At 48.2% G+C, this 26,791-nt stretch overlaps 1 protein-coding gene across 5 annotated transcripts in view; it reads right to left on the reverse strand.

Moving 5' to 3' along the window:
• The window catches only part of foxp1b (forkhead box P1b), a 181,226-nt gene that overhangs the window by 140,975 nt on the left and 13,460 nt on the right, over positions 1-26,791 (reverse strand). For all 5 annotated transcript variants that reach the window (XM_062545753.1, XM_062545761.1, XM_062545760.1 and 2 more), the window contains exons 2-3: positions 22,103-22,218; positions 2,668-2,716 (exon numbers count right to left, since the gene is read on the reverse strand). The gene's annotated coding sequence lies outside the window, so the exon portion shown is untranslated. The remainder of the gene's footprint in view (positions 1-2,667; positions 2,717-22,102; positions 22,219-26,791) is intronic.

Raw genomic sequence — 26,791 nt, forward strand, 5'->3', positions numbered from 1 at the left:
AAACATTATTTTTCTTCTCCGAGGCTTGTTTGTTACATCTAACCGCCATGCATTTTTAAGCATCATAATGGCAAGCAAATATCCGATTTGCATTCTGTAACATTGTTGTTGTCGGAAAAAAAAAATAGCCGAGATCAATTTCCATAAGCATCATAAGCACAACTGTCTATGTAAATACTTTATTTCTTTATGGGGGTGGGGGAAATAGAGCTCGACTGCTCATTTACATGATCAAATGACGCCATTTACATTCATCTTTTCCACTTACTATCAATCCAGGGCTTCACAAGCAGAGCTTTGCAAACACGCCGCTCTAATGGGGACAAGTAAAAAAGACGTTTCTCAGGTGTCTCCACGCAGTCAGGCACCTTGTACCTGTGTGCTGTATTTCTCTCTTGTTCAGGCACCTTATAGCTGTGTGCTGTATTTCTCTCTCATTCAGGCACCTTATTCCTGTGTGCTGTATTTCTCTCTTGTTCACGCACCTTATACCTGTGTGTTGTATATTCTCTCTCATTCAGGCACCTTACAGTTTACCTGTCTGCTGTGTTTCTCTCTCGTTTAGGCACCTGTTTGCCTCATTTTATCTTTTTTTTTTCATGCCCAGACAAGTGAATAATATTGTTCAAAAGAATTGACTAAACATTTGCGGGACACAGGCCTGAAACTGGCCTGGGAACAGTGTCTTATGCCATTTTTCCCACCATCTATATTCTCTTTACATTCTCTTAGCCCCCATACCCATATGGATTCCAGGGTCGGATGCTACCTTGCATGGACTCGCGAGATAGCACGGCCTGGGGAATTAGCATACTGTAAGACTCAAGTGCCAAGTCTGGTCTTGCGGTTCTGAAAGGAGTTTTCTTTTTTGACAATGGAAACTACACATTCAACGGTTCCGTCTTGTCAGAGCTCAGGTGCACTCCAATATTGTCCTCGCTTACCACATTCGACCCGCCCTTTGTATAGACCTGTGAAAAACGAGCTCCACCAACATCATACAACTGCTGCTATCATTTCATAGGAACTGATGCAGTGACAGAAAAAGAGTCTTTATTTAGACTTACAGTACTGCTCAGCTGCACTTGGTCAAGTTTCTGGGCAACATCAATGAGCAAGAATCTGACATGTGACATGACACAAAGAACACAGACTTATGTGTGTTCATTAAAATATCACAATCAGTGAACTACACTAATTATGAGTCCCTGTGTGTACCTACAGTACCATATAACTCACAAATCTACCTATGATAGAGAAATCAAGCCATAGGCCAACCGCATCGCAACGTTTAAGAGTCTGAAATGGATTTTATGCCTTCCCTTCGCTTGGAACTACGTGCTGGACGAAGGCTGAGACTGACCTCCATCTCTGTTTACCGTCTTACTGCCCTGGGCAGCTTATGTTAGCTTACACGACACAGTCAAGTTTTCAGGAGGGCTCTGAATGTATCCGCTGTTCCTTCAGTATCGTCCAGAGTCCAAATCCCACAGCTGTGAGAGTTTGAGCTGCGACAACAATGTGCAGTTCAAGGTTGCAGGCAACCGGCTTTCTGTCTCTGGCCCGCGTCCAAGAGGCAAGTGAACTCAGCCGGGGCCAAAAGGTGAATTCATCTTTAATGGACAGATCCGGCGCGAGCTGGAGGGAGAGCATCAGTACAACACATAACAATCTCGGTGAGATTGGTGCCTAAAGGTTTGCGTATTCTTAGTCTCAAGATGACGCTCACGAAGGAGTAGGCTGAGTCCTTAGCAACAGATATATAACCAGCTAGCCTATAACCCAACGTTATATATAAAAAAGCCACATGCCAACAGAGCTAGTCTCTCTCTGTTCCATGTCCAGGGCCCTGGGTTTATCACTCAAGGTCAAAGACGTCTGTTTACAGTACACAAAAAGTTTTGAAATAGTTTGGTGGAGTGGTGTCTGCTGATAGCCACTGTTTGTTTATGGTGTGATTACACAACATACAGGGTGTAAATGGCTTAAGACACCAAGGTCCAGAGATGCACAAACACACATGCACACACACACACACATACACACACACACACACACACGTCACTCAGCGCTCAAGGCAACCTTGCGTGTTTGTTAGCGACACATTAGAAAGGACAACAATAGAAAAAAGAAAAACTTTCAGAACGGACTAACGGACTACAGTGAGCCACAAGCCCAAGCAATTCTACACTGCCAACAGGAGTTAATATGACTACTGTTAACTATTGCAGTTATACAAAGAAAATAACTGATATCTGCCAAAAAGCAGCTGAAGATGATGTTCAAAGAAGCACATCCAGAGGTGGCAAGCTAGTCTTCAACATTTAGAAAACATCAACATTTAGAAATGACTTTAAATGACTTTAACCATCTACAAATCAATCATTTAAGATAATGTGCCTAATCACCTGCAATATCTACAGTACACCAAGCTAGCAGTATGGTGCATGTCATGCAAGGACATATGCTGACTTTACACGGTGGCTTCCTATCTAATGGTAATGCACCTGCATCATTCAGTAGTTAGTGTGTAGCAGCAGCAGCAGCAGTAGCAGCAGAGTGTGAGAGAGGCAATGGAAAGAGAGGTTAGAAGGGTGCAATGAAGCACAGGCAGAATGGGTCTGGCAGAAAGCACTGTCTACTGTAGTTAGGATGAGAGACACTTACTGTACTGTGATCCCTGGCTCCACAGGATGTGACCACTGGTGTCCTCCGACTAGTGAAAGAGACAGCAGGTGAGAGTGAGAGAGAGAGTGAGAGAGAGAGAGAGAGAGAGGTGGAGGAAGGGAGATAGGTAGACAGAGAGAGATAGAGAGAGAGAGAGAGACAGATAAAGAGAGAGAGAAAGAGAGAGTGAAAGTGAAAGGCAGGAGGAGAGAAGAAAGAAGAATTAGCCAAGCTCTGTTTCTTTTTTTTCATTTTTTTTTTCTTCAAATGAGGAAATCCAGCCGGTGTAGCCAGCTAGTCATCAGTGGCAGCCTGCTCCACATAGAGCCACGCAGAGGAGCAAATCCACTAATTACCCTCCATTCCCCAGTATTGTGATCGCTTCATCTCAAGACAATCAAAGCTGCTTTTATTTTAGATGAGCCAAAGAGAAAGATAGGGGGGGAGGGGGGGCCGGTTTGAGCCAGACACAGACACAGAGAGGGAGAGGTCACTTTGAAACAATCCCACATTAAAAGGGCTACTAATTCACAAGGCTGGGTTCAGCTCTGTTTTCCCCCTGCATGGCTTTTAATATCGCGAGGTGCGCTATTTAGCATCTTGGAGGCAAAATTCCCTTGATTACACAAATAATGGCACAACCAGAAAACTGTAATTGAGTTCAAATTGATTCTAGCACTGTTCTAATTGCATTTAAACACTGTTCGTCCCTGACCGCGTATTCACTGCCTCTTAATTACTGGCCTCGGAAGGCAAATCCCTGTGGAGCAGGGATGGGGAAAATAAAAATAGTGTAAGTTTTACGGCACGTTGTTAAAATGACCTATAAACTTTTTTTTTTTTTTTTTTTTTTAATTCAGCCCGAAACGAAACCCCCTGAAGAGCAGGCCTGGAGAACACGCACGGATCACGGAAATAGCTTGTTCTGAGCATTGCGCGGCCCTCGCACATAAACGCCAAAGATTAACACCAACCCCCAGCGGCCCGCTGCTGTCATTCAGCCTCTCCCTACCGTCGCCCGCCGCCACCCCCACCCTCGCTGCTGCCACCACGCTCCACACCTCCGCCCGCTCCACCCCCTCTCCTCTCTCTGTGCTCACACTCCCCCCCCCCTCCCTCCCTCTCCCTCTCTCTCTCTCCCTCATTTTCCACGCAAGAAGGGAAGGGAAGGCAAAATGTGTTTCCTGCGCTGGTGGAGGAGGAGAGGTGGAAAAAAGCACCATCCTGCCCCCTCGGACCGCAGCCAATCCGCTCCTCCTCCCTCCTCACTACCCGACCCCCTTCACGGCCAGAACCCCCCCCCCCACACACACACACACACACACACACACACACACACACACACACACACACACACATACAGACACACACACACAGGCCACCACTGGTCCCTTTCTTGCAGAGGCAGCAGAAGTTCGGAAGGTAGCGGAAGGTGGGGTTGTAGTTTGGAGGGGGGGGGGGTGGTGAGCATTGGTGGGGGGAGGGGGAGGGGGAGCGTTTGCCAACTCAAACAGCGGGCAGTTCTCCGGGCGTCGGGCAGAGGAGCGCGGGCCTGCGGCCGGCTTCCTGAGGGCTCGGCGCAGCCGGAGAGGGCCCGAGCGCAAGGTAAGCGGCGGAGTCAGCGCTACTGTAAACTCTCCGCCGCCGCCACCACCCGGCCCCGACCCCTGTCAGCGGGACATTCCGTATCAAAGGAGACGCGGCCGCGCCTAAAACACAACAGCATTGTTGCAGCTTTTCCTCTCTCTCTTTACTCCAGACACCAACACGAACACCAACACCACCCACGCCCAACAACCTTCCCCAAACCAACTCCAGTGCCGTCCCCATCCAAAACTTCCCACAAATCACAAAGAAGAATAAAAAAAAAAAAAAATCAGAGAGAGAGAGAGAGGGAGCAAGAGAGAGAGAGAGAGAGATAGAGATAGAGAGAGAGTGAGAGAGAGCTCTCGCTTTTTCCGCCATCTTTCCGCCAAACAAAATGCCAGGAGACCAGAAGTGACATTCAGCTGGTGGTTTAAAAATACAGACGCATTGAAAGTGATTAGAGTCTTATTTTATTGTTGAGCGCCTGACACAGGAGTGGAAACCAGAACAATCAATCCAACTGCTATTTTCTTCCCGCTGAATTTAGAAACACTAATTAGTTTTGCTCTCATAAACCCAACCTGAAAACTGGCAATTAGAAGCTGCGAAGTAGGGACGTGCTGAAGAAACAAGCACTTGAAGGAGGGAGAGAAGAGAGTGCAAGAAAAAAAAGGAAAAAGAAAAGAAAAAGAAAAGAAAAAAAACCTTATCTTCCTTCAATTACAATCCAACAATCACCTCCCTCAAAGTCATTCAGATGCTTTCCATGGTGACGACACCACACTAACCCAGAAACACTCTTAACACTCAGATAGAGAGAGGCAAAATCCTCTATATGTATGGCACAGGCATGTGACTGTCGCTAAGTCTTCAGATCTGGATGGCAGCGAGCAAAAGCGGGTCCGGGTGGGGGGCTTTAACGTACGCAGGTCAGCACGCGCTGACCGGGCCACCTGGTTGACCACAGCGGCAGCTGGGGCACCGAGTGGACCCGCAGAGGCCCCAAAACCAGCACTTCCTCCCAGCTGAGCTTTTTAGTTTCCACCCACAGAATCACCCCGCCAGAGGAGTTTCCTCTTTCGGCCCTCTGATGCAAGAGGCATCCGAAAGCAAACGGTTCATTCTAAACAAAGGCCAAAAATACAGCTTGGTTCTTTTTGTGGTGGTGGTGGTGGTGGTGGGTGGCGGGTGGCGGGAGGGCGGGGGTTGGCATGAGGATTGGGTTTGCCTGGCAAGTGGCATGGTCGTTATGCGCTGGGATGTCATAAGATATTAATGACAAAAGTTGTGGAAATTGTCTTCAGGAATTTTCGCCGCCGTCCCAGGAGCGCGTGCGGGGGGGAGGAGTCTTTCATCACTGTCTGACCGAAGACTGATGGCCTGTCAGTGGCTTCTTCCCCCCCTCTTCCTCCTCCTCCTCCTCCTCCTCCAGCTTGGTCCTGGAGGTGGCTAAAAAAGGGGGTCTGGACGGAGGGCAGTGGCTCTTCCAGGCCTCAGCTCTCTCTCTCTCTCTCTCTCCCTTACTCTCTCTCTCTCTTCCCCGTTTTTTCTCTCTCTCTCCTCCTCTCTTTTCCTCTTTGCCGGGGCGCAATTCTCCGATGCCCGGTCGCTGCCAACGTCCTTGCAGCCGGTGGCGGAGAGGCCAGGAGGTTCACGCTAACCGCCGCGTGTAGCAGCGCTGAACATCTGCTCATGAATGAGTGCGCTGCCCACCCAACGCAGCGCCTCGTCCAGGCCCTGGCTGATGAAAAATTCAAAACGCGCAACCTCGACTCGCTCACCCACGCCCCCAACCCCCACCCCACCTCCACCCCCCCTCGCTGGCACGCTTGTTTTTTTTTTTGTTTTTTTTTTCTGCACTACTCTCCTGAGTCCGGCCCGAATTATATTAAGAGAGTTTCAGCGCGGCGGCGGACGCTGGGCGTAGCGGCGAGAACAGCTGGCGCTGAAAGGAGATCGGCTGCCCGCCGCTGCTGCTCTCTCCCCGAGCTCCGAGGCTTCACGCCGCACCGGCCTTTCCCTCCACCCCATTTGTCCTTGAAGGAAGAGGGAGGAGAAGTGGGCTGGAGGGGGGTGGGGGGGCGATGGGGGGGATGGGGGGAGTCAAACCGCTCAGGTAATAAGAGAAAAGCAGTGGCTACATTTAGTTGATTACTCCCGACGTTCCAGATGCAGATGCTGCATTTAGAGTATGAGACGCGTGGAAAACAATTAACACCAGGCTGGCGACAGCTTCCTGGCTATCGGTGTGTCAGGTACAGTAAAAGCTAAAGATACACAAGGCTGCTTTTTGAGCAGCGTTCCTGAGTATTGTAGCACTGGCATACACCCATTCATACCGACTGATATGTTGTTTTCTAAAGCTTTAATCATCAGTAGGAAAATGTTCATGATCATCAAATCAGAACACATGGAACCGGTTATGTGGTTGCTCAGGAACATTGCTCAAAAGGTTGCGCCATGTATCACCACCTTAAGGGTCTAAAGGAAGCATAAAGCACCCATGTGTCTTATCACTGCACCTAAATGAAGAGGCCTAACTATGACTGACAAACTTCAACGCGGAGTCCCATCAGGGATTGGGCCTCATTAACTCTCGCCGAGATATGTGATGTGCTGATTGAGAGATGAAGACGCACTTTTGAATTGCTTTCTCGTGTTGCACAACTTAATATCTCTTGCAGGATTTTTCGTTCTCGCTAAACGCCCCGGCAAAACGTACGTGGGCCCGCGAGAGGTAGGACACCTACACCCAGCGCCAGTCTGAGTCATAACGCGCGGCAATATAAACATCTTTATTTGATCTGTCTGAGAGATGCCGTGGGTTTAGGGAAGTAGGCCTTTCTTACAGTCAAAAATAAATGATTACTTAACATCCCGCAATTTCACTTCTGCCTTTGATTACATGAAGAGAAAGAGAGAAGGGGAAAAAAAGTAATTTCATCCATCTGTTGATGTAGAAAACAATCTCTAAGGAAGTACCATGTTAAATGAAATGAGCAAAGGCTAAATTAAGGGCAAATCAAGCTTAACCACTGCTATTCCTATGCCAACAGATGCTTGATTTCTTTATAGGCTGATAAACAGACACATTTGTGCGTATAACAACAACCACTTCCTGTAAGATGGTACTGCCCAGTTTCAATTTCACTGTTGCTCAATCACAATACTAATCTTTAAGAATTATTTCTTATGGTATTATTACGCACAATAAATAGAATATACGGAGAGATTTATGGTAATGGGTCTTGTATTTAGCAGATGCTTTTGTCCAAACATATATACATACATATATATTTATATGGACTTCATATGGCTATTAGTGCAAAGAAAACAAATAGCCTATACAAATAATACTCAAAATAATACTACAAAAGGGTGATCAGCTAATCAGTTTTTTTCTGCAGTTTTTTTCCTTTCTTGCCTCCTATATCAACTTCACACACATTAAGGAATACCACCAACCTACTAAATTGTAAATATTCCCAAAACTGAAAAGCTCTGGGATGAGAATGGGAACTACAGTACGCTACATTCAAAGAGCCACTCCACAGGGATGCCACGTGACACCATCGTGTTTTATCCACAACTTCCCAAACTACATCCTCAACGACAGAGCAGGGCTGATGGATTAATGATGGGTCCAATGAAAATGAACAAAGTCAGCACTAATCTAGGATCAGTCCACATCACCAAAACTTTCTAAACAGACGGAAAAAAACACACACAGTAGTGAATTAACAACAGAGGTGGCAGACAACAAAATTAAATTTTTATTAAAAAGTCAGCATTTAAGATTTGTTTTTCCAATATGACGACCATCAGATAGCGTAGGTATACCGTTATCTCTTTTTAATACAGGGAAGCTCACGGGTGTCAGTTTGAGACATTCTCGATTAAAAAAAGGTAAATATGTCTGCTTACTTCAAACACAAGTATTGTTGACACTTAAATATAATTTTCGGCCGGGGTATCCTAATGAAAGCACTGTGGGGGTGGGTAATATAGAGGCTTTTAATGAGAATCCTTCACTGCTTGCAGACCTGAACCCGATAGCCGTAATGCATGGCTCCTCTTTTTAATAAAATAATTGTTGCCGTTATTAAAGATGAATCTCATCAGAGGCAAGATGACAAAATAATTCATTACCAAAACCTGGGCTTTAAATAGCTGCAAATTAAATTTCTCCACAAAGTATGCTTCTAGATAAATGGGATCGTTATTTCATATAAATATTGGATTTACTGTGTCCTTGAAAGAGGAAAAAAGGAAATGTCCATTAAAAGTTTTAAGAGAAAAGTAGTTTATCAATTGCAAGAGCCCGTTGCTGTTTAAACAGAGCAACATTCATGTTCATTTGAGACAAATTAACAAAAGCAAATTACAGCCAAATTCCTCACCCCACACTTACGCTTTCCTATCCAGAGGCAGCAAGCAACAAGCAACACGCAACATCTTCTTTTTCAGGACGTGCGTAGTGTGTGTGTGTGGGCATCTGAAATGTGCTGCCACATGTTCCGTTGGCCTCTTGTGTGGTGCATGGTGAGTCAGCCGATGGCAAACGTTGAAAACATGGACTTTTTCCAGAGATACACCACAGAAGAGCACCCCCTTGGTTGCCCTTTCTCTCCTCTTTGCATCGTTACCCAAACAAATTCAACCCATTCTACATACCCTTATTTGACATTTATTAATGTGCTGGCTGACTACTTTTAACCAAATGGATTTACAACTGAGGCACTGAACAAGATCAATGTAAGAACCCTTGGAAGAGGTCACAGACAGCAAAGCACTGCTAAAAAATCTCAAAGTGATCAGGGAGTGGAAGCAGGTATGACATTCCAAACACACAATAATGCTAAACACTAAGAATAAATCGCACATTAATCATAACTACACACATAATTAATGGCCGCTCTACTGCATATATTACAGGTGATGTAACCAGTTAGATCTGCCAAAGCGCATGTTCAGTGCTCATGTGCAAAATGGTTGATATTTTTGATGTGATGAGAAACCTTGAAAAAGGCCAACTGGCCGAAACGTTGGTGTCAATAAATTTGAGATCGAGACTGAGAGTGCGGCAACATAATCTTTTTTTTATAAGTTTCGTCCCGTGCCAGCACCTCTAAGGGTGTGCATTTTTTCTTATTTGATATTTTTGATGTAACTGGATGCAGCCTTCTAGATTTCATCTTTCACACCCGTCCACTCCTTCCTTCAGGATGGACAGCACGAGCACATTCAGTGGAGTGCACTTTCCCTTATGGATGTTCCCAGCATGCCTTTCAAGCTGTAGCACCACCCCCACCTGCACCCCCCCCCCCCCCCTTCCCAGCAGGATGCAGAGGAAATGGTTTATTAAGATCGCCGTAAGGAGACGTAAAGAGCAGCTGTAACTCACTAGGAGCATTACGGTCTAAACGGCAAAGTTATTTTGGCCAATAAAACTCTAATATATTGTTTGAGTGGGATTACGCTCACGTTATCTCCTCCCTAATAACATCACGGCAACCCCAGATGCCGCGCGGATCAATAAAGCCCATTACGCGTACAAGGGCCTCGACAAAAACGCTCGTGCAGGCCGGCCCCACCGTCGGGGCTGAAATAATGCTGTCTGGCGTTAGAGGAGAAGCACACGGCCCTCCAGTATTAAATAATCCACTCGCTCCCATCTAATCATAAACCACAGCACTAGGGTGGAGATGGTGGTGGTGGTGGAGGTGGCGGTGGAGGTAGTGTTGGTGGTGGTGGTGGAGAGCTTCAGGGAGGTTAATAAACAGTACATTCCGATTGGGAGGACTCTAGGGGGAGTAGGCCTGCTGGAGGTGATGATGGGGGGGGGGGTGTGGAGGGTGGAGGGTGGGGGGTTGCTTGAGGGTTAACGTGTTGCGGCTTGGCCGCGATGATGTCAGTCAGGCTTGACCCGCGGCTGGAGCGCTCGCCTTCGTCTCTGTCTGGGGCTTCCTGCCGGGAAAAGGGAGCAGCCAGGCACCGTTCCTGGTCTCCGCCCCGTCCCTCGCTCCTTCCCTGACCGCAACTCTCCCTTTCTCTCTTTTCCTCTTTCTTCCTCTCCCTCTCACTCTCTATCCCTCTCTCTCTCTCTCTCTCTCTGTCTCTCTCTTTCTCTGTGTCCCTCTCGCTCTATCTGTCTCACTCACCGTGATGATTTACCGTCCCTGTTCTGGGTTGTGTACCTGCATCTAAACAGAAAAAAAAAAGTCAACCCAAACGAGAAAACAAAACAAGAAGGGGGAAAAATAGCGTGTTTTCGGGTCGTCAACAGATGTCTGAGTCCGTGCACAAGCCGTGTGATTTCTTTCCATAAACAAATGTGGCAGACAGCATCTAAATACTGCCTAAGAACCTCCAATAACAAGTCATATTTCATAGTATATCCCTCCCCTGCCAAAGATACGCATATACACCATTATTCACCTAACAGTAGCGCTTATTCCTGTGGGTGTCCACCAGGTGTTGCACTAAATCACCAAGCAAAGGCATTTGCCCATCATCTAAGAGGGTGGGACACAACTCCTCCCACACACCCTGCGTGGGAGACAACTGCTAACCTACACACACACACACACACACACACACACACACACACACACACACACGCATGCATGCACAAAAACACACATGGTTCCCACACACAAACACACACGCAGCATTGCCACACATGCACAAAGACGCGCATGGTACCCACACAAACACACACACACACACACACACACACACACACACACACTGTACCCACCCAAAATAGATGCAAGTAGCCTTTGCTATTAGTCATACTGAATTCCTGTGTGCGCTGAAGATACCAGTGCAATGCAGCCAGAGAAAAGAAGTGCTATTTTAAGAAAAGCAAACATTAGGTAATGGTGTCTGATACCAGGCAGGCAGGCAGCAAGGCCCGTTGGTGCTACCAGCTGTTTGGGGTGCAGGCTAGCAAAACCCTTTAGTGTGCTCTGTGTGCTTTTTGCTCACGTCTTTTCCTTTAGCAACAATGCTGCATTAGCATATTAAATAAGAGTTTGTTTGTTCTGGTCAAGGGAGGATGTGGTGAAGAAAATAAATGACTTCAAGGAGGTCTGTGCACACGTCACTCGTGTAACCTCTGCTTACGGAGGGTGTTAGCGTGCGTGCGTGTGTGTGTGCGTGTGTGTGTGTGTGTGTGTGTGTGTGTGTGTGTGCACGCAGACCCGAGGAGTGTTGCAGAAAGAGAGACACCACATCTTAAAACCACAGGAAAGACTGTTTTGATCTTACGTATATCAGCAGGCTTTGTGATTGAGGGGGAAAGAAAAAAAAACTTTGCAAACACAGAAAGTGTTAAAAAGAAAGTCCCCTGAAGTGTTCTGCCTCGCAGCCAGATTCAGAGCAAAGATATGTTTACACAGTGTGAAAAAAAAAACAACTCACGACACTTTTAGCATCTTCAGCTTCCTCCTGTGCACAAACCACCCCTAACATCTCACCTACTCTGTTATTACAATAAAGTACTTGCGCAGGTAGTGTATTTTTTTTAAAAGGTGAAGTTTACCCTTGGCTTTTGTCATATTGGTGCGGCAGGCATAAAAGGCAACCACTACACTCATTCTAGTTTCTTACAGGATCGCGGACAGATAAACCTGACAGATAAACTGCACCAAGTCACAACGACACTGAAAAGCACACAAGCGGCCTGAAGTGACTTGTTTCCCAGTCCAAAGCCTGATTTGAGGAGGTGTGTGAGCGTGTGATTGTATGTGTGTGTGTGTGTGTGTGTGTGTGTGTGTGTGTGGGAAGGGGGGGGGGGGGGGGGGGGGTGATCAGGAGGTGGAGTGGATCCAGGCACGAACAGGAGGAGCATTTGGAGGTGAATCATAACCAGCACCGGGAAAAAAAGAAAGATCGTCCCCGACAATATGATATTACAGAACAATAAATAAGCAGGCTCTAAAACAGGAGCAGAGAGAGAGAGAGAGAGAGAGAGCAAGAGGAAGAGGGTGGAAGTGAGAGAGATAGATTGAGTGAGGAGAGGAGAAAGAGAGAGAAAGGAAGAAGGTCTGACGCCAGCTCAAGCAGAGAGAGAGAGAGAGAGAGAGAGAGAGAGAAAGAGGGAGAGACAGAGACAGAGACAGAGACAGGGACAGAAAGAGAAAGAGAGAGAGAGAGGGGGAATAAAGAGAGAGAGAGAGAGCACATAAATAAAATGTGGCACATCTTTTACCTTCTTCAATTATCCGGCTTTTGACACGCAAGCCGAGCACAGTGCAATTAACATCTGAGGAGATAATGGGGTCTGTGCGCTCCGATCAATCCCACACATATATATTATCTGCCTTTTAGTCGGCCGCCTGACCTGTGATCACGTCTACCTAGGCTCACACACACTCAGCGTTTCCATAACAGAGGAGATGACTCGATTTCCCCGAGCAAAGCGGCTTCTCACGAATGTAAATAAAAAAACAACAACAATAAACACCCTCCTCAGGCGATGCAACCAGCACCGCTGCACGAATGAAGCTCTTTCAGTTCAAGCTATTGCTTTTGCTTTGGCCACACAAAACAAATTGAAACGTCCTTCGGTTAAGTTCACAACATGTGCGTGAGCTTAAGCCGTTCGTCCTGAATCTGGACCACGAGAGTTACAGTTAAAACAAAATCGATCAATGAGTCATCTAGGGGTATACCGATACACAAATATACCTCGGTTTTGAAGTCACCGCTCGGTTCATTTCCGGTACAGTAAGCCTCTATGTACTGCTAACCTAAAATTTGCTGACAATATTGCTGATGCGAAACAGGAATAGTATTTTGAAAAGGTGTCAAACATTTTTGACATTAATTGACTAAACTGACTTATAATCCACCACATAATACGTCAGTGTAGATACTCAAATTTGAAACATGGACCACATGCAAAAAAGCTTACCGTTGATTACTGTTAAAGACTGCATCTGGTACATTCGGTACACATCTGTGCTGAACCTAAATGGTTCAGTACGAATATGTGCAACACAATGCCAATCTACCATCAGATATCAGAATATCAAGAGAACACCGACTTAGGTGATCAATTTCATTGATAGGAGACTAGAGCACAACTCGCCTCAAAGAATAACAACACAAACAACAAGCACAACCTGTCAAACAACAAAGCGCAGCTGAAGAGGAGTAACTGCAGACAGGCGGCCTGCCGCAGAGCTGAGTCTTCTCTGGGTGTGTAGGAGCCCAGGCGAGTCTGTAAACCCAACCAGGTGGAAAGCCCAAGGCCCTCCTCCGCGTACAGCAACCATGTTTGTGCATTTTGCTGTGTTTTTGTTTATCTGCTTGCTTGTTTGTTTGCCTGTCCCAATTCCCCCCTCATGACCATTTTGGGGGTGGGGGGAGTGGGAGTTATTTCTTTGGAAAAAGTTCAGAGGTATTTCCTTCGTCTTCGTGTCCCCTTGAGGAAGACACTGGGAGTGGAGGGAGGCCAGACAGGGGAGGGGGAGGCGGAGAGGCAGATGGACGGGTGTCTCGTTATCTCCAACGTCACCTCGGGGGCTTGTGCCGGTCCCATCTGAAGCCTCCGCAACAACACCGCCGTAATGTCGGCTTCTCTTCCTCACAACTTCCAACTCCGACTCACCATCCAGAGCTTTGTGGAGGACACATATTGTCTGAGGGGCTTTTTTTTTTTTTTTTTTTTTAAACACAGGCAATTTGAATCGCAAAGATCATTGAAATCAAGTAGGTTTTCAGTGTGGAAGTCGCTCGCTGACTACGTTGGGTGGGTTTGAGGTATAGGTGAACATGTGTCATAGAGTTGTACTCATGCATATCCTGTGCAAACCACACGTCCTACTGTAAATGTACATGCTCAGTTAATCATCCACTGCTCTGCGCTAGAGCATCCATACCCAACGCTAACAAGGCTCCTTGAAGCTTGTGGGGCCACTTGTATCGTGGCAACTTTGAAGTGCGGCGCACTAAAATTAATGCCTCCCAACCCGAACCCCCGTAAGACAATTACTGCAGCCCAGACCACACACACACACACACACACACACACACACATAATTTCCCCCCCGAATCCGCCTCAACAGAAGAGACTGCAGTCAGCACACATTTTGATCAGAGCAAAAAAAGGCCGCCTCTCGAGTTAAGTTCCACATTTGCGGTGGGAGCAAAGCGGTCAGCACAATCCTTGAACCGTTTAGACAAGTGATCCATGAACGCAAAGCTGATCCAGTGTCTCCCTGCATTTTTCAGCCTCATTAAGGCTATTAACCTTATATGCTCGCCAGGAGATTTTAATGTCAGCTAACAAGAGCCGATCCGCTCATTTGCTCAAAGACTTCTCTCTTTTTTTTTCACTCTTCCTCCCATTTTTGTCAACGGAAAAAAAAAGCCTCCTCTGATGTGTCAGACACAAAAAGCCTTCAGTGGCAGACACACTTAGTTATGCCGAACTCTTCAGCTCAGTGCCTTTGGCACCGAAAATAAAAACAACCAGGCGCTACGGATGCTCTAGTGATGGGGAAAGAGTTCACTATGGAATCAGAGAGAGAGAGAGAGAGAGAGAGAAGCCATGTCTTCCTGAGAATAATTCTGGTGTTGTGTGTTCATTAATGTTCACTAAGATTCACACTGAAAAACGCATCACTGCCAAGTTACAGGTTTTTTAGTGAGATCAACGGTATGGTGAGAAAAGGATTCTACTACGGGAGTCCACCACTGCGATGAAGATAAAGTGATAGCTGCACCGTTTCTTTTCACCGACACTATAAAGGGGTCGCTCTCATGACTGAATGAACATCAGAGACAGAATCCTGCCTCAAAGCAAGCAAAAGAGAGCCTGAATCCCTGTGTTGTGTATATTCACCTGATATCTGATGAATGTTTTATGCATGTGGCCTTTGATGAGATAAGTGAACATGGATTTAAGATTTAAAACCTATAGCCATAAGCTGTACGTGCAACACACCCTTGTCCTGTACTGCAAGTTAAACATGTAGAGATGCAAAGATGTGCGTGGGTGTTTTATGAGTGGGTGTGATGCTTTATGTTGTACGAAATCACACCTGTCCTGAAAGCAGACAAAGCCTCCTCCAGCACACACTGACGGAGCGTTGTGAAGGCAACCTGAGGTGCGGGAAAAAGGTAATTATACGGTAACGAGAAGACCCAGGAGACCGGCGCCACTCAAGGTGTGCAGCACCTTTCTTTCCACTCGTCTTCTCACTAAAGAGAGAATTCACACACTCTGCCTCTCTCTTTTAGTCACTCTTGCTTTCACTACTCCCTGCTCAACACACACACACACACACACACATACATATAGTCACACACACACACACACTGTATAAAGTCTCACACACACACACACACACACACACACTCTCTCTCTCATACACTCTCTCTCACACACTCACACACAATACGACACAAACTTGCTGGCCTTTCCACTTGGCGTCCTAGTGACCCGTGCTGACCTTGAGTGTAGCTCCCGAGGCGGAGACAGGAAGGTGTGCTGAGTGAGTGCCGGGGCGGGGGTGGGGGTCAGCCCCCCCAGACCTGTTACACAACGCAACCGGCTGACCAGCAGCACAGCACACTGCCCAGGCCGCCTGAACACACCTCAACACATCAAACCTGAGGAGTGGACGAGGGGGTGGGGGTGTTGGGGTGTTGGAGGGGGGGTAGCGGATAGGTACAGAAAGAGAGAGCTGGGGAGGGAGGGAGGGAGTGAGGGAGGGAGGGAGGGAAGGAGGTTCACATCCTCCCTGAAACCGCATCCTGAGCGTGCATCACCGCGCCGCACTGTAAATAAATACTCTCTCCTCGCAGCGCTTCCGTCAACTGTCACTGCCTCGCCTCCAATCACCTTCAAGTCCAAACAGGAAAACATAGCCGGGGGGGGGGGGAGCGGGTTGGGGGACTGTGGGGTGAGGTGAGGGGGGGGGGCAGATGGGAGATATGAGCTTTAATTTGCTTCTGACTGCAGCTCCTTTCCCCTCTCCCCCCCTCTCCCCCTTTGTCCACCCCCGCAGCCGTGTTTCCTATTCTCCTGCCGGGCTCGCGGAGGAGGAGGTGGAGGAGGCCTAAGTCCCGCTGCACCCCCCAGCACACACACACACATACACACACACACAAACACACACACACATACACACACACACAACCCCCCCTCCCGCCGCTTCTTCCTGTCACCCGACAGCAGCACGCCGGCCAGGACTCACGTTCGACGATAATGCCAGGAAGTCACCATTAGGCACTACCGCGGTCGCATCGACACCCGACACAGGCTGTGCCTCCCCTAACGAGACTGCATAAAGAGAGAGAGAGCGAGAGAGAGAGAGAGAGAGAGAGAGAGGGAGAGAGAGCGAGAGGGAAAGAGAGAGAGAGAGAGAGAGAGGGAAAGAGAGAGAGAGAGAGAGCGCTACCTGCTAATCCCCTTGGCAACTATCAGAGGAGACGCCGCGGAGCATCAGAGGCGAAACAGCGGAGCGTGACAGAGCAACAAGTGAAACATGGCAACCTGGCAGTCCCCAAATTGGGCTGATTGTTACGACTTCAGAGAGCCGCGCGTTTCGTGATCTCTTTATCAGCGCAGGTATCAGGCGCAGGAGCCGCTCGAGGGAAAATAATACCTGCTGAATTCTGGGCCTACTTAAGACCAGGCAGCCCAAGCATGGGAATGAGATACCCCCTAACACTGAACACTGACACTGGAATGTCAGGGTGATAAAAGCTCAAAATCAATTCAGCTACATTTTCGAGTAATATTTTCTTCATCTCTTAACTGATCTGTCATTATATCTCTACCAAGGGCCAAACGGTCTCTTTTAAGGTCATCTTATCTCCAGCCGAGCACACAGTTGAATAAGGAGGTGATCTTAACAGGCTCTCTACCCGCTTTGGAACAACACCGGGGATTTATGCGGAGCCGTGCATCCGCGAACGCTGCCTCCCCTGGACAAGAACGGAGTCCAAAGATGTCCCACGAAAAAAAAAAAAAAAATGACGAGTGATAAATTATCCGGTGCGATTACACGCTTATCCTACGGAGGGCCATAAAATCCAGTCCGGCGTCCAGCTCCAGGCGTCCGCCACTGTCCCCCCCCCCCCCCCCCCCCCCCCCTTCCTGCCTGGACTGCCTCAGGGCGCTGTTGCTCAGGCGTGCGGTTCCTGGAGCACTCCCTCTATTGTTTATCACACTTCAATGCGTGGCGCTGATCATTAGCCACAGCGGCTGACTTCTGCCCCATCAGTGCTCTGCCCCTGGACTGGACACACTGCTTGCCCACCAGGCTTGGGGGGGGGGGGGGATATAATAATAATAATAATGATTTGGTCTGATCAGGCAAGAATGATTTGCGGGCTGACTACTGACATATGGGTGTGTGGGTGTGGGCTGACTACTGACGTGTGTCTGTGTGTGTGTGTGTGTGTGAGAGAGAGAGAGATGGAGTGTGTGTGTGTGTGTGTGTGTGTGTGTGTGCGTGTGTGTGTGTGTGTGTGTGTGTGTGTGAAAGAGAGAGAAACAACAAGCGAGAAAGAGAGAAAGGGTAAGGGTGGACCAGAGGACAGTTGCAGACAAAAAAAAAAACAAAAAGAAAACTATTTGTTGCTTGTTGACGGTTATTGTTGAAGAAAGAATAATGAAATCATTTATAAAGACAAGGCATTTGATGTCCTCGTCTCCCACCACGGAACTGTCGGACTTTGATTCACCCAGCAGAGTGGAGACGCACAATCGAGAGCAGAAAACTTGCGGGGGTGGATCTCCTACTGTAGATCGGTCACCTCGAAGGAAAGGAAGAAGGAAACGCTTCAACAACGCTGAGCAACAAACACCAGCCGAAGTTACGACACCACAACCCTGAAGATTCAGAAATCTTCCGATTTTCTATCAGAAATTAGCCTTGTCCACAGAAAATGTCAAATGGGAGTGAGGGCTCTAAAAAGATGTCAAGTGAAGGACTTTGTGGGAGTTCATTTATCGCAAGAACCCACCGGGGAGTTATTTTGCTCTGCGAAACCGAAAAGGTGGAGCTCATTAGGTTTCACGGAATGATCCGGCGAGCTCGTGCGCAACATGCAACAGCAGCAGCAGCAGGAGGAGTAAGAGCAGATGCATTAGCGGAGCTAGCGGTAGCGGTAGCGGCGGCGGTGGTGGATGGTGAACTGCAGGGTCCGTATGCTGAGCATCTGCTGGAGAGGCCCTGACGCCTGTGCCTGTGCACTCACCCAAACGCAAGGGCTGCCTGCAGGGCTGCAGAGCTGCAGGGCTGATGCTGCAGAAGCAGCAGCAGCAGCAGCAGCAAGAGGCAGCAGCATCGGTGGCCTGGCCAAACCAAACGCCTCGGGAGGAGACGAGCCTGCGTGGAGCGGAGACTATTTAAAGGCCAATCGCTCACTGCCCACGCCTTGAGCACTGCACAATGTGTGACTCTGTGTGTGTGTGTGTGTGTGTGTGTGATAGGCAGATAGTACATGAGTGAGAGGATATGATATGTGAACAGTGGGCTAAAGGGGGTGGGGTGGGGGAAGGGTAACAGTCTTAAGGACCCCATGGCTGTTGTTAAATGTTACGATGCCTCCAGTTCAAAGACACAAATAAGCAGCACAAATAAGGCTGAAACACACACACACACACACACACGCCACCCTGTTCCTCAAGCACACTGCCGCACTTTTTCGGGCGCAGCTGACTAATGGCGGATAATTGAACAATTACAGCAATTTGCGTTGTCTATCAGTCAGCATCTAATTTGCCATGCCCACATGCATTCCCCTCCTTCCTCCGGCGCGAGCCAGCGAGCCAGCGAGCCCCTCTCGCCCGTTCACACCACCACAAACGCAAACATATGCATCCCAGGGACATGATAATTGAAAGGGACTGAGGCGAAGTTCAACTTGTTAAGGGGAGGATGTTTTGTGGACGAGGGAAGGTCTGGCGGTCCTTCATTAGCGGCCAGGGTTGCGGGTTGGGGTGGGTTTTTTTGCCCTCTCCAAGCGGCGGGGAAGGAAATGGAGGAGCTTTTTTTTTTTTTGCTTTTATTGTTGCTTCAAATTAACCCCGCGCTCGGCAGGAGCACGCCAGCGGTGACCTCTCCCTTTAGCGAAATACATCTCCCGCTCGCCTCTGTCAACAATGCTGCATAATGATGGCAGAGGGCATTTAATTGGGGGGAGGGGTGACAAACACACACACACACACACAAACTGGACGCACGTACACACACACAAAACACACATGCACAAACACACTAATCACACACACACACACACACACACACACACACACATACACACACACACACACACACCTGAGAAGAGTGATTAAACTGACGACCACACTCAGAGGACTCCTGTCAAAACTGGACAGGCGCTCTAGTGCTTCAGCCATCACACTTTCCAAGTGTCAAACGCAAGGACGCAGGTGCATGTTGTTTAGGCATCTTCGATATTTGGTAGACTATTATGACTACTGCATTCAGAAGCGAGACGTCTAGACTGTGGTTTCTACGCCACTCGCAGTAATGACTAAATATTCCACAGCGTTACTTAGCATTACTGAATGACTTAATTTTCTCATGCAGGTCCTCAGAAAGGAACTGTGAGAACACCAAAAGCAGAAGCACAGGGACGTAACAAAGACGGGCCTCCCCGTCTCCCCACAAAGACACGTCTGTGTTTTCTTTCCTGACCTTGTGGCCTCTGATATATGTCCCGTTCCCCGGCCGAGACAGACGCTGTGTGTGTGTGTGTGTGTGTGTGTGTGTGTGTGTGTGTGTGTGTGTGTGTGTGTGTGTGTGTGTGTGTGTGTGTGTGTGTGTGTGTGAGGGAGGACTTGCCCGCCGGGGCGCTGGGGAGGCTGGGAGGGGCCCACCCTGACCCCGTGGCCTCGTGGCCCAGAAGCGTGAGGCCGTCGTGGGCCTGCTCCAGGGGAGGAGGAGGCTGGGTGGACGCTTGACCTGGATATCCTGTCTCTCTATCCCCACCCATGCGCACAGAGACCAGACAGAGGAGAGGAGGGGAGAGGGGAGAGAGGAGAGGAGCGGAGAGAGGAGAGAAGAGAGGAGCGGAGGAGTGAGGAAAGGTAAGGAGAGGGGAGGAGAAGAGGAGCTGAAATGCTGAGAATCTGCTGGTCCGCTCCTTCATAACTGCAGTGAACTTCAAGGGATTAGGATATCTTCTGAGCCCCCCACTCCCACACCCCCCCACACACACACACACACACACACACACACCCTCCATCCCATCTCAACCCTCCCCATTGTCCCCTTAACTCTTCTGTGTATGAAAAATGATTATGAAGATGCACAAGACATTAAATATCTTACCCGGGGCACAAAGGAAGCCAGTGGCATAACCAGCGGGCAAATGCACAATCAGCAGTTGAGTCGGCGCAGCGCGGCGCGGGGCGGGGGGAGAAAACACACACTAATGCCGCTTTTTATGGCACAGATCAATGACTCAAGCCGTTGCCCACAGAGCCCACAAATGGGGCGTTAAGTGCAGTGGCACAGAGAGCAACGTGCCCCCTGTTCAGCTACCCGCTCCACTATGGCTCGCTCTCTCTCTCCCTCTTTCTCTCGCTCGCTCTCTCTCTCTTTCTCTCGCTCTCTCTCTCTCTCCATCCTCCACTTCACATTTCTATCAAAACAGGCTGAAGAGCCCCCACAATGCACTGCCACAAAATAACAACTGTCACCTTCAGCAGAATTCATTAAACCAATGCTAATGTTGTCTTGTCCTAATGTAATTTTTATAATTGAAATTTAATTCTGCTTCAATATTTAGGAGGGAGCGGGGAGAGAGATTTTTAATTGACGTTAGTAGTAATTAATTGCCGGCAAGCGTGAGGCTTTTTTTTTTTTACGCGGGGAACTTAAAAAAAAAAAAAAAAAAAAAAAAAAAAAGAAACCTGACACCGAGATTGGGACAGCGAGTGGGGCGAGCATGAGAGGTGCCTGCTGGGACGGTTTCATCATCACGGCCGCCCCTCCTGCCGATGCGTCGGGGTCGGGTGGAGGGGGGCATCGTGTGGATGGTGCGCGATAGACTCCTCTTCGCAGTCGGAGATTTAATTGCACACAGATTCCATTACCTCTGCACAAATGTCACGTTCGCTTCTGATCAGGGCCGTGGCATGGGGCTGCCAGCTTGGCTGGCGCGGCGCCAGGCTCGGGTGCAGAAAAACGCTCGTCCAATCGCGACACGCTTGGATGACAGCACACAAGGAAGGGCGGAGGGGGGACTGTGGTGGTGGCAGGTTGCTGAATGACAATGATGTAGAAATGACATGCAAAACAGCCGCATGTGCTGTTAACTGAGAGCGACCGGGGCTAGTGATAGGTTCTGAAACAGACAATGAGGTCAAAGTGATCTGCAGTAGCTTCGCACCCTTAGCATGAAACCCACATAACTATTTGTGGACGGCGCTTAATAAACGCACTGGCAAATGTTGCTAATCATGAACGCGTGCTGGAGACCGATTGCGGTTCGGTTGGCTTTGAAAATGTTACACCTTCATAAGAGAGAGAATAGAATAGAATAGAAACTATTGCATCTAGCGGTCAATAACAGCAGCTTGACACTTTTCTTTTTTTTTTCAAAAATGTGAGTGTGTATCGAGGCAAGCGCAGTCAAAATTAATTTCTGTATTTTCATGATAAATTCCATGTCCATATATAGAAACATCAAATAATATCATATTATAATAATATACAATTTTACATAATAATAATAAAAAAAATAAAAAAAATAATAAAAAAAAAACATTATTACACTTTAGGTACATTTATACAATTGACCTTTTTTAAAATGTTATTCATCATAGTTTGTTCAGACACTTTTAAGTACCTACCTTCTATCACTTGCTCTGGGGAGACTGACACTCCATTCTGCCAGTGAGAATTCAGCTGAGCGCCACGGCGGGCTGGACCATGAGGAGACGAACGGGCGGAGGCAGCTGTGGCGTCACTACAGAAAGAACACGCAGATAGCCATCAGAGTAATACATACAGGAATCTACATCATACCAACAGGTGGGGGAAATACCTAGAGAACCGTACACAACCCACGTAAACAGGAATAGTAGTCTAAGAGGGAAAGAAAAACAATAAAAACACACGCATACGCACAATACACACACACACAAACGTGATTTTAACCACTATCACCACAGTCATGATGAGTGACACATTCGTTCCAGCGGTTAATACCATGGTGTAGTACCCATTTTGTAAAACAAAACTGAGATTGTGATATTTACTATCGACTCACAGAATCTGTTACCAATCAGTAGTAATGATGGCGGAAAAGTGTCAGCCAGAAAGACACAGAAAGGTCATGCTCCTGGACCTCGTCCATAAATATACTCATTCAGAAAGTGACTCAGAGACATTACTGTGCTCCAAATCTGACTGTAAAATGGCCCAAGCTGCGGCCAAAATTTCAGACTGCTCATGTCACCGTGACAAATCTGTCTACATGTCAGTAAAAGCATATTTGAGACTGTACAGACATACGCAGAGTTTCGTGGCTATCATTGAAACTGTGCTCGAGACACACTCGTTTCCGTGACAGGGAATTGGCTGCAATGAATGAAGATCATACAATAAAATGTTTTCACTGGAACATTTCAAAAACTATTTGCATAGACAATCAACTCGTATAACAACAGATTTTGCTCTGAAGCAAAACAGTCAACAGCCTTTTGGCCTACGTGGAACACATGGCAACCATTACAGGGCATTGGGAGTGCAGAGCCTTAAGATGTGGCTGTGAATTAGTGAATGTTTCCCCAGCTCTGACATCGGTCTGCAGACTGGGGTGTAATGAGTGCGAAGAGTGCAGTCGCAAGTTGCTGAGTGTCAAACCGCCGCTCGCCAGACCGGCACCCAGCTGAGCGGGGTCAGTGTGTGTGTGTGTGTGTGTGTGGGTGGGTGTGTTTGTGGGATTGCACATGTGTGTGCCACTACGTGACCAAATATAACTGCAACTGTGGCGCAGCAGCACCATAGGCCTAAAACCAGACACAACAAACTGTAGAGTCGTCGACCAGGCTAGCCATGATTCATGCGCGTGTGGAATTCAGGCAACCCCACCCCCCCTCCCCCCAACCCTTCGGTTGAAGCAGGAGGCCGTTTCCACAAACCCGTCCGCATTCTTCACTTTGGCATCAGCCTCAGAACCCCCCCCCCCCCCCCCCAACCCCCCGAGATAAGACCCCACTGATTAGCCGGCTACGTGCCTGTCATTACTCCAAAAAATATGTTGATCCCCACGGAGTGCTCTGTCCCTTCACATTCGCAGCCATGACGCCGACTCCAAGTCAGCGCTGCTTCACACAGACAGCCGCTCCGCACTCCGGGGGGGTTTGGGGGGGGAGGAGGGATGGGGTGGGGGCGGGGTGTGTGTCTTAGAAAGCCAAACGGTGCTTGGAGACTGGAATACCGACGGCCGATGGGGGTCGTGGCTACATTTGTCAACAGAGAGAGACCCTTTTGGACGTTTTAACAGCCGCCTCCGTGCCTATGTACATCCACTGGGCCGCTGTGGCTTTGATAGGGCGGCTTGGCCCTTGGTTAAGGTTCGGGGGGCTGCGGGGCCCTTTTTGCATACCAGCTGCTCAACTCCACACCCTTCAACGTCTCCGAACATGTGGTTTTAATCCCGGCTTTTCACACAAATTGCAATCCTTGTCAGTTTCAAAAGAAACCAGTTACCAGCCACTTTAAAGCCGTTTGTTAATTGCCACTTGTTTGTGTGTCAAGTTTCCAGCCCCTCTGGAGCAAAAAAATAAAAAATATATTTCATAGTGCTCTTGTGTTGGAAGTAGCACCAAGTCAAACACTCATTTCTCTTTTTTCTTCTTTTTTTGCAGCATTGGGCTCAAAACAAAAATGTCAACAGGGTGGGGGTTTTCCCCTGCAAACAACGACTCAGAGTACAGTGAATAATAAAAAGACAGAAAAAAAGATCAGTTTCGTTCCTAATCAACAGGCCCCTTTTCAGCTCTCTTTCTCACTCACTTGTACTCACACACACACACACACACACACACACACACACACACACACTCTCACACATACACACACACACACACACACAGCTTCATGGCAGCGACAGAGATGATATCACAAGGAAACTCGGCGACGGCGTAAATGAACTGGTCTCTCTTTCTCTAAACTGCGCGGGTTGGGTTCGCTTTGTGCCAGGGCCTTGGCTCTTCCTCCGAGTGGAAACGGCCACGGCGCCGGATCAACGGCCTTGACCCGTTTTTTTAGTCGCGCCACTCCCCGCACCTCATCTGAGGCGGTGTCAGGCCGACGGGACACTCTGGCTGACCCGAGCGGGTCGGCACAATTATAAGAGAGTGGTCCTTCAGCAGCCGATGGTCGCTTGACCCGACAGCACGAGGCAAAGGGAGGGCAGGCGAGGAAGAAGAGGAGAGAGTGAAGGGAAAAAAACTCCACACCATGATTTAAACCCCTCCCCAAGACGTGCTGACAAGGTTACAGGGTCAACGGAGACATTAACGGGTCAGTGTGTGGCCCACTTGGGAACAATTACTCCCGGTCACAGTTAAGTGGACACTTGATTGAACACGACGGCGGCAGGACACACATCCCACAGATAACAATCCCCAGAGTCATTTAGGATAAAAAGCCCTTGTGATACTGCCTTTATGGCCAAAATTCATCTTCCCTTTTTCCCTTTTAAAAGAATGTGAGAGTGTGATGGAGAGCCATTCTCTAGGCTTGGATGTGACTAGGCATTAACATTTTCCGGAGCCGCCGATCAGGCGCACAAGAGCAGACACAAGGTGAGGTGGGGAAAAGACAAACAACAAAAGGAGACGACTTTAGGTTTGAACCCATCTGCACCGCGCCGCTTCTTTTCTCTTAGTAACCAAGTCTTCACAAAGGCAGCGGTGGGAAAAAATAACTAAGACTAAAATACGACACGATCAGAGTCAAAATAGGACTGACTAGCGAACTCTCTGCAGCCTAATATTAGCTTAGCAAAGGCTAAAAAGCACGGCATCGGCTATGAAATCGTTCATGCCTCCGAGCGAGCATTAAGCAGTTTTTTCTTAAATGGTTGCAGTGTGGTATGTGATGCATTACCACACTGCAACCATGACCCCATGCTTTGCGAAAACAATCGGCTTGCAGATGTGGCAGCATGGGAATCATAAGCAACTCAGAATGTGAGATTTCAAAGTGAGTCAGCACAAGTCTGCCTGTGAAACAGGTCAGTGATTCTGTCTGGCACAAGGGCGCCCAAGGACTCCCGAGGACGGTGCCAGATTTGTGTTCTCGTGTTCTTTCTGATTAGGTGCAATTAGCTTGGGTGCCGTTTGTTTCATTCTCAGAGAAGTTGAACACTAATGACCTTTAACACACTGACACCATTGGCTACACTACCAAAATGAACTCATCTCGTGTGCCACGAGTCAGGCCTAAGTGAGAAGCAGTCATTAGGAAATCCTTATCTGATTCCACAAAAGGTTACATTAAAATGCATTTAGCTTTTACTCCTACGGAGGTAGTCTCACTTTTTAAGCACTTCCTAACGGCCAAAGTGCTTAAAAAGATATGATTGCCCGGAAAGAAAGGAAAATATGTGATCTCATAGGTTTTTTTTTTTTTCGGTTCATGTGGGTGTGTGTCGCTTATCAATTTTCGAGCACATTTTTGGTCCAATAGCATGAGCCGAGTGTTGGGTTCATGCATTGTGTTGTGCATTGTTTACTTATGCGTTCTGCCGCAGAAAATCATTCCCACATTGGCCTTCCTCCGCTGCCTGCCCCAGTAGCAGCTGTGGACTGTTAGAGGCAGCAGCCGCCACAGTTCACTTCACCGGCAGAAATCGAGACGGCTAGAGAAAGAGAGAGGGGGAGAGAGAGAGAGAGAGAGAGAGAGAGAGAGAGAGAAAGAGAGGCAGAGGAGGGGAAAAGAGAGAGAGAGGGGGTGGGTGGGGGCACAGCTGCACCAAATGAAGATGGGTGTAAAAGTATGGCAGATGGAAAAAGAGAAGCCAGGAGAGAGGAGTGTGAAAGAAGAAAGGCCGAAGAAGAAAAAAACAAAACAACAACTAGGCTATAGGAGACCACTTCAGTGCAGTCTTCCTCACACACACTGAGACGAAAACACAACACAGCACAACTCTAAAAATAGGCTCTCTCTCCTTTAAAGAGGAGCTACAGTAACACAGAAGAATCGCTTGCTCCAGAGCCCCGCTCACCTACCCAACCACTAAAAAAAAAAAAAAACCCTAAACAGCGCAGCAGACGAGGTGAGACAAGCTGAGAGCTGAGCCGAGAGCTTCCTGCTCCCCCCTATACACACACACACACACACACACACACACACACACACACACACACGCACACACACACTGGCGGAGGCATCCAGGAAGCGCAGCGCGTTCAGGAGCGCAGGAAGCAGTGTGCCGCGGCGGTGGAAGTCTCCGCTTGCTTTTTTTCCCCTTACTCCTCCCGTGTCTTCGCTCATTAGCTGGGCTGTCTTCCAATTCATTTAGGGAC

This window comes from Sardina pilchardus, chromosome 9, assembly GCF_963854185.1.
Source record: "Sardina pilchardus chromosome 9, fSarPil1.1, whole genome shotgun sequence".
NCBI classification, from domain to species: domain Eukaryota; kingdom Metazoa; phylum Chordata; class Actinopteri; order Clupeiformes; family Clupeidae; genus Sardina; species Sardina pilchardus.